Consider the following 7,765-nt stretch of genomic DNA (forward strand, 5'->3'; position numbering starts at 1 on the left):
TTATGTGGTAACCACAGCTTCAGCCTGGGTCCTCTGAACTAAGACGCTAGTGTGGGTTTTACAAGATGGCCAGGGAATTTCTGATGAGGAGACTTGGTGAAACATTCTCTTTCCAAAGGTCGGGAGTCAAGTAGCTGTAGGTCTTAGAGATGGCATCAAAGGTAGCCTTGGCCAAGTTGCCCAGGGTGGCAGTACAGTCCCTGACTGATATGTAGTAGTCATCAATACTGGTCATCATCAGTAGCTTCTTGGGCATAGGGGTAGAGACGATGCCAGTGCCTCTGGGCACAGGGTTGAGGAGCATCGACACAAAGTCACAGAGACCTCTCTCTTTGCACATAATAGTGTGGGACTTGCTTATCTTGTTCCCTGTGTAGCCTCTCTGCACAGGGATGATGAAATAATTGGCTAAGATGATGACAACGGCTACCTCCTTGGAACACTTAATACCAAGACCAAAATGACCATTGTAGTCCCCAGTAGTGACAAAAGCCTTGAACATGGTCTACTGGCCAGCCTGCTTCTGCACTGGCATGATCTTTAGAACCTCATCCTTTAGGGATGACCCCAGGAAAAATCATTAATTTCGGAATTCATAATGGGCAGGGAGAACAGGTAGATCTCTTCCAGGGACTTGATCTTCATATCCTTGACTGGGCAGCCCAGCTTGGTGCTGGGGATCCAATCCTTGTCCTTGGCTTTACCTCCACAAGCCCCTAGACCTTGACCACAACCAGAACCTTGACCGCATCCCTGGCTCCTAAAACCGCTGCCAAATCCTCCCCAGATGCCTCCTAATCTTGCCACTCCCACCCCACCGATGCCATCCACTACTTGTTGTTTTCCTGGTGAAAAAGAAGTCAAAATTGTATTTTTATTTTCCTATTTTCCCTCTGTTTTTTTGTTCTATTTAAGTTTTCAGTGGTGAATGATTAGTTCTTTTTTTTAAAGTCTGCTGTAATTCTTCTATAAAATTTATTATTTTTATTTTGCATATGGATGTTTTTCTTGCATGCTGTCTGTGTTCTTCATGTGTGTCTGGAGCCCACAGAGGCCAGAAGAGGTTGCCTGATCTCCTGAAGCTGGAGTTACAGATAATTGTGAGCCGCCATGTGGGTATTGGGGATCAAACCTGGGTCCTCCGGAACAGCAGCCAGAGCTCTTAAACCTCTGAGACATCTCTCCAGCTTGTAGCTCATTTATTTTTGATCTTTCTCATTTTTTATTTATTTATTTATTTTATTTTTTTTGGTTTTTCGAGACAAGGTTTCTCTGTGATTTTGGAGCCTGTCCTGGAACTAGCTCTTGTAGACCAGGCTGGTCTCGAACTCACAGAGATCCGCCTGCCTCTGCCTCCCGAGTGCTGGGATTAAAGGCGTGCGCCACCACCGCCCAGCTCTCATTTTTTAATAGATGTATTTAAGGCTATAAATTTTGCTTTGATATGCCTAACAGGTTTTGACTACCAAGACCAATTATGGCTACTCTTCTCCTTGCTGAGGTCTGCAGGAATCATGCAGTGAGATTTTAGCTGATAGAGCAGAAGGCTGACCTACCAGAACAAATACATTCTGATGGAAATAAACCCAGTTCACGCAAGGCTCTGGGCCAACCACCTTTTGTTTATTAGCTGATTCTTACAGTAGATCCCTTGTGAAGCCATACGCACTCTCCCTTGGTGCATGATTCAGCAGAGTATGGATAAGTGGGAGAACTCTTTCCCATGTACTGATAAATTGGACCACCCCCCCCCCCACACACACACTCTGTGGGACCTCCAGTGGGAAATTCAGTCTCACAGTCAATAACCTTGGTTCCCACAGTCTAATCTCGGGTTCATTCCCTGAGATACATTAGAAGCCACCTCCTTGCAGCTATCTTCCGTTTGGCAGGACGTGCAGTCAGGAAAGGAGTCTTTCATATAGATCACATTTGGGACCTTCAAAGATAAAGGGACGTCCAAGCTCAGAGATTTGCCTTTGTTTTTTTGTGTGTATAAACTGGAAACTTTACAGAATAGGATGAGAACAGCAGGAGAAGAATAAAGAAACTGACGTGGAAAAGTACGTATGTGGAAGAGAGTTCATTTAGCCCTTGGGTCTAAGTTCCGCGCTTGCTGTGAGTCTTCTGAACTCTGAGGGGACACTGAGGCTGGTACCCAAAGGTTCCCAATATCTCACCAATTTGTAATTTTAGTGTTGACGCATTTTTAAAAGCCAAGAATCATTAAAGATTGCTTAAATAATATTCAGCAATACTTGAATTTTCTTCGTGTGTGTTTGTGTGTGTGTGCGTGCACGCGTATGTGTGAAACTGTACCCATGCCATGACGTATGTATGGAAGCCAGGACAACTCTATGTGTCAGTCTTCCGCAGTCTTTTTGACTGCTCCGTGTCAGCTGGCCCTCAAGCTACAGTGGTCAGCCCCCTGCCTCTGCCTCCCGAGTGCTTCAATTACACATGTGAGCTCAAGTCACAGATAGTTTTAAAGATTTATTTTCAGTATTTTATATTATGTCTATCTGTTTGTGTGATGGAGGATGTGCAATTGTGTGCAGGTATCCAAGGGGGCCAGAGCCATCTGTTCCCCTGGAAACTGAAGTTATATGTAGTTGTGAACTACCATGTGGGTGCTGAGCACTGAAGTCTGATCCCCTGCAAGAGCAACACGTGCTCTTAACTGCTGAGCCATCACTCCAGCCTGACAAGTGCAGATTTTTTAAAGTAGCTATTATTGTGCTAAATAAGATGAACTGTTATGTGCAAGATGTAATCACCCTTATGTTCCTATGAGATACAGCATTTTTATTAGCTATTTCCCATGTCTAATGTAAATGTCATCTAAGTTTAGTGAGATTATATATTATATACTTACTATGAGATATTAAAAGCCTCCCTCTTGTTTTACTTTCTATTTGTATAACTACAATGAAAAAGTGCTGCTCAGATTTATTTTTCTTTTGTGACAAAATAGGGCTCCCTAAGCCCCCCACTTCAGTGGGTCTGGAGTGGAAGCTGCAAGAGGGAGATTGTCACTGTGTTTGGGCACTGAGTTGGTGCAGAGCCTCCCAGTAGCTGAGGCCATCCTCTTCCTCTTGTGCTTTTGCTGGATAGGCAGGCAATCCAGGTATTCCATCATCCTTGGAGGCCATATGACCATGTGGACCACCTTGCTGACTGTAGTCAGATCAACAGTCATATTTCCATTCCAGGAAGTGGAATGACAGCTGAAGAACAGACATTTAGCTTGATAATGTGATTATTGAGGATGATGTCAGTAAGAGCTCTGAAAGAGGAAGATTGGATGTCACTGTTAAAGTCTCAAGGGATAAACTGGTCCTCCATGTATTCCAGGATAGCCTTTATGTAGTGTCTTCGCTAGGGTTTCTATTGCTGTGAAGAAACACCATGACCACAGCAGCTCTTACAAAGGAAAACATTTAATTGAGGCGGTGGCTTACAGTTTCAGAGGTTTAGTCCATTATCATCATGGCAAGGAACAGGGCGGCGTGCGGGCAATAAGAAGTGGTCTGTCTCACCAGGAATAGCTTCAACATAGGAGACCTCAAAGCCTATCCCTACAGTGACAAACTTCCTCCAAAAAGACTATGCCTACTCCAACAAAGCCACACCTCCTAATAGTGCTACTCCCTTTGGGGGCTATTTTCTTTCAAGTCACCATAAGTGGCCTGCTTTCTTTCTTTCTTCCTTTCTTTCTTTCTTTCTTTCTTTCTTTCTTTCTTTCTTTCCTTCCTTCCTTCCTTCCTTCCTTCCTTCCTTCCTCCTTTATTTATTATTTATTTATTTATCATTATTTCAAGACAAGGCTTCTCTCTGTAGCCCTGGCTATCCTGGAACTCACTCTGTAGACAAGGCTAGCCTCAAACTCAGAGATCTGAGTGCCTCTGCCTCCCAAGTACTGGGATTAAAGACGGGCACCACCATGTCCAGTTAGGTGACTCTTAATGTTCACTTTATTGCCTTCTCAATGCCATTATAACTGATGCTTTCCTATAGGTAACAAGTCAAATTTTAGGCCTAAAGTGGGTGGAGTCACAGAAGTTAGTGAACCTTTCATGCAACCCACAGCGTTAGTGACATAAATAGATACAGAGGTGATGCTTTGGTTAGCACCACAGCAATCAGACCAGTTTCCCAGAGGAGCAGTTCATAGATTCATTGGTGAAAGTGATGCCATCCATGGACGGCAGTCATGAGACCCTTCATGATGCCCACTCTGTCATGTATGACCTTGGCCAAGGGGACTAAGTTGGTGGTGCAGGAGTCATTGCTGATCCTTCTTATAGTTCACATTTGTCATAGAAACATCATCAAAAGGGACAGAGATGATGGCCCTTCTGCCTTCTCCCTTATCCATAGTGGTGAAGACATCAAGGGACTCTATGCCATAGTGACACAAACACTACCCTACTTGATGTTGGCAAGATCAGCCTGATGGAAGAAAGAGATAACCTCAGCCTTGTCTGTGCTATATAACATGCCGTAGTGGAATCGGGCTGGAATATGCAAACCATGCAGCTGAGATCAATGAAAAGGCCATTTTCACTTTGCTAAATAAAGCTGAAACCAGCCCTGATAACCAGGGGCCAATAAGACGAGATCTCTTCACGCCAACCATCACCATCTTGTTTCAGGGATACAGCCAGTACTGAATAAGAAAATGCTACTGTCTATCAAATGGGGAGGAGCAGGGAGCTGAAACACCAGTTCAGTGACACGTTTTCATTAGTGAGAACATACAGCCAGAAAGAAGTCAAGCTTCTAGAGCTCAGGTTCTGGGGAAACTGGGGAATAGGAACAGCCGGATCGTAGCTATTTCCACAATTCCGCGTAGAATTCAAACTACCCGCAGAATTCTTGCCACACAGCCAGAATGAAAACCCAAGGCCTCAAACCTCCAGTCCCAGAGCGGTCTGAAGAGTCAGAGCTGAGGAAAGGCTGTGAAACTTGTACACTATCTGCTGGTCATTAGAACAGCAGCCAGAAAGAATCCAGGAGCCAGAGAGACAAGCAGGCAGCAGCTCCTCAGGCCCTTGCCCTCTCGAGGGCTTAAGGGAATTTCCATCTTGGAATTGTGTACAAAACCCTTGCACTGTGTCTCAGAGGTGTTCCACCTGCTTCTCCTTTGAACTTTAGATTGCATTATAAGAGCTAACATTTGCTTGTTTGGAAGGAGCCTGCGCCTCCTCTCGACCCTTTTCCCTGGCCATTTGAGAAAGGTCTGGAAGCGAGAAGGATTCTTTTAATAAGGAGACACAAAGCTTCCTCTTGCCAGCCACACACTCACCCACCATTCATCTCGCTTTTTAAAAATGAGAATTCAAAGAGACTCTCCAGGTTTGGGGCAGTGCCTTTTACCTGTCTCTCTCTGAATTCATAGATTGGTCAGAACGTTCAGTGAACCGTACAGTGGGGAAACCAAGTAGGGGCGAGATGGAGTGAAAGCTACCCAATATTGTTTGAAGGGGAATCGGGAAACAAGATGGCGTAATGAACTGACTAGGAACTGAAACATGAATCCAAACGGTCCGTCCCCCTGCCGTCGTACCAATCCTTCAGCAGCTGAGAATAATGATCTCCTAGGCTTCATCTATGGTGCCCTTTCTCAGGGCAAAGGAATGAAGATGAAGGTGGAGCCTGAATGTCAAAGCCGAACACTTCCCTAGAACGCTCTTCACTTCAAAATCATCTATTTCCTGAAGTCCTTGAGCCAAGAAAAAAAGGGGTTCTTAAAAATCTCTTTTAAGTAGTTTTTTGAGGTGTTAAAATGTTATTCCAAATATGAATTCTGCTGGCAATTTGCACATAATAGCCTTATTTGTACTCCTTTACAACTTAAAAATCTTTGCAAACTACTTTCTTATGCAATCTTCCTCAGGAAGCAGTTTGCTTAAGAAAGCAGTTGATGAAAGTTGTAAAGTGACTGAGAAAAATCATTTACCCGCAAAATAAAATATTGATCAAATGGTTAGGACTTGGAGTGAGCTCTCACATAAAAGAAAAAATAAAATGCAAAGATGTAAAGGCACCCAAGTGAAGAGAGGTCGCGGAATAGAATTAATTACCAAGACGCTACTTTCTTCTGAAGAGCTGAAGTGCTTTACCTGGTATCGCTCTCCTGTTCCTGCTGTGTGAGAAAAATCAATGATAAGACCTGAAATTTGCAAAAAAAAAAAAAAAAATTAACTCAGCAGAAGCTGTGGGAAATGAGACGTGTGAAAACGATCCCTTAAGTTACTGTGGAAACAGCTTCTTACCCTAGGCTTGCCTTTTCCCTTCTTTTCTGCTTTTCCCTTTCTTTTTGTTTCATCAGTGTGTGGAATATCCCAGGCTGATGGACGATGTTGAACTTCTGATCTTTCTGCAGCCTCCTCCAGAGTACTGGGATTACAGGCATGTGCCATCACCTCTCCTTTTTGTGATGACGGAGAATGAAGCCTAGGGCTTCAAGCAAGTGAAGAAATATTCTACAAATGGAACAGCCATCTTTAACGAACTTTGAAATAAGAGTTAAGGGGGAAAATACTAAAATATCTTAAAACCAAATCTAGTGATAGTGCTTAGAACTCATATGAAATGAACTAAGTTTTATCATAATGAGGGTTTTGTTTTGTTTTGCTTTTAACTCCTGTTGTTGGGTTAGTGCATCTGAAGTACAGGATACCAGAACAGGAAACGCCAGTGCTCACCAAAAGACATGTTTCTTCTGCTTTACCTGAGCATAAAACTCCTTCCCAGTCATGTGTAAGAAAGACACATGCCATTACCACCTGTAAACCCACTCATACACTAGAGACATTGCATTCCCAATCACCTTTCATTGTTTAGCTGAAGACAAGATTTTTCCATGAAGGGCTCCAAGTCCCTGAAAGATGATGGAACTCAGACAGTGTGAGTCTCCAAATCTCTGCAAAGAAAGCTTCCAATCTGCCTGGAGTAGGACACAAGCAAGACGTGAACCTTCTGTTGCATTGTCAATTTCAAGTTTAGAGGTTATTTCTTACAGTTACTGTGATGAGTACATGCTTATAGAAATTGCATCTGACTTGCACTAGTCTAAGATATGCTGAGTCGGGAAATCTTGAAACAGGGTCCAAGGAGTCCAAATTCTCCAAATGATCTGGGCTCACTGGAACTTGAAAAGCGTGCTGGCTTAGCATTTGATTTCATGAACAGTTTCTCTACAGAAAATGAAAAGTTTTCAAACATGTTAAGATGAACTGTTTAAAAACGGTTTTTTAGGCTCATATATTCTTTTTTATCTAATTGTTTATTTTAGAGAATTATAAGTACATAATTTCCACTTCCCTTTAACCCCTCCAAACCCTCCATATTTACTCCTTGTTCTCTTTCAAATTAATAGCCTTTTCTAAAGAGCTTTAAGTGTGACTATAGAAGAATAAATTTGAAGCAATGTTGTTTTCAAATTCAGAGTTATATTTTAAATCATCTTGGTTGAAGTATGCCCAGACTATGTGCCACTAGACAAGGGTCAACAAGATGGTCCCATTTCCTGCTTCCATGAATCTGTCTGTCTACCTAGTTAGAATACGCAGGTGGCAAATAAAAATATCTGGTGGTCTGAAAAAAAAATATAAAACTACTTAACCAAGGTATCGTAGATTTAGGGAAAACATCCCAATAGAAGTATAAAGATGAATTAGCCTGTTGGAAGGGAAAAGGGAGACAATGGGACAAAACATTGACTTAAGTTGGTGTGGATAAGATCAAACGCTGCAAGAGA

The 7,765-nt window shown here is 42.8% G+C and overlaps 1 pseudogene; it reads right to left on the reverse strand.

Annotated features, from left to right (window-relative positions):
* On the reverse strand, positions 1–5,319 carry LOC130861854 (40S ribosomal protein S2-like; annotated as a pseudogene).
* Positions 5,320–7,765: the final 2,446 nt, after the last annotated feature.

This window comes from Chionomys nivalis, chromosome 1 (genome assembly GCF_950005125.1).
Source record: "Chionomys nivalis chromosome 1, mChiNiv1.1, whole genome shotgun sequence".
Classification (NCBI taxonomy): Eukaryota; Metazoa; Chordata; class Mammalia; order Rodentia; family Cricetidae; genus Chionomys; species Chionomys nivalis.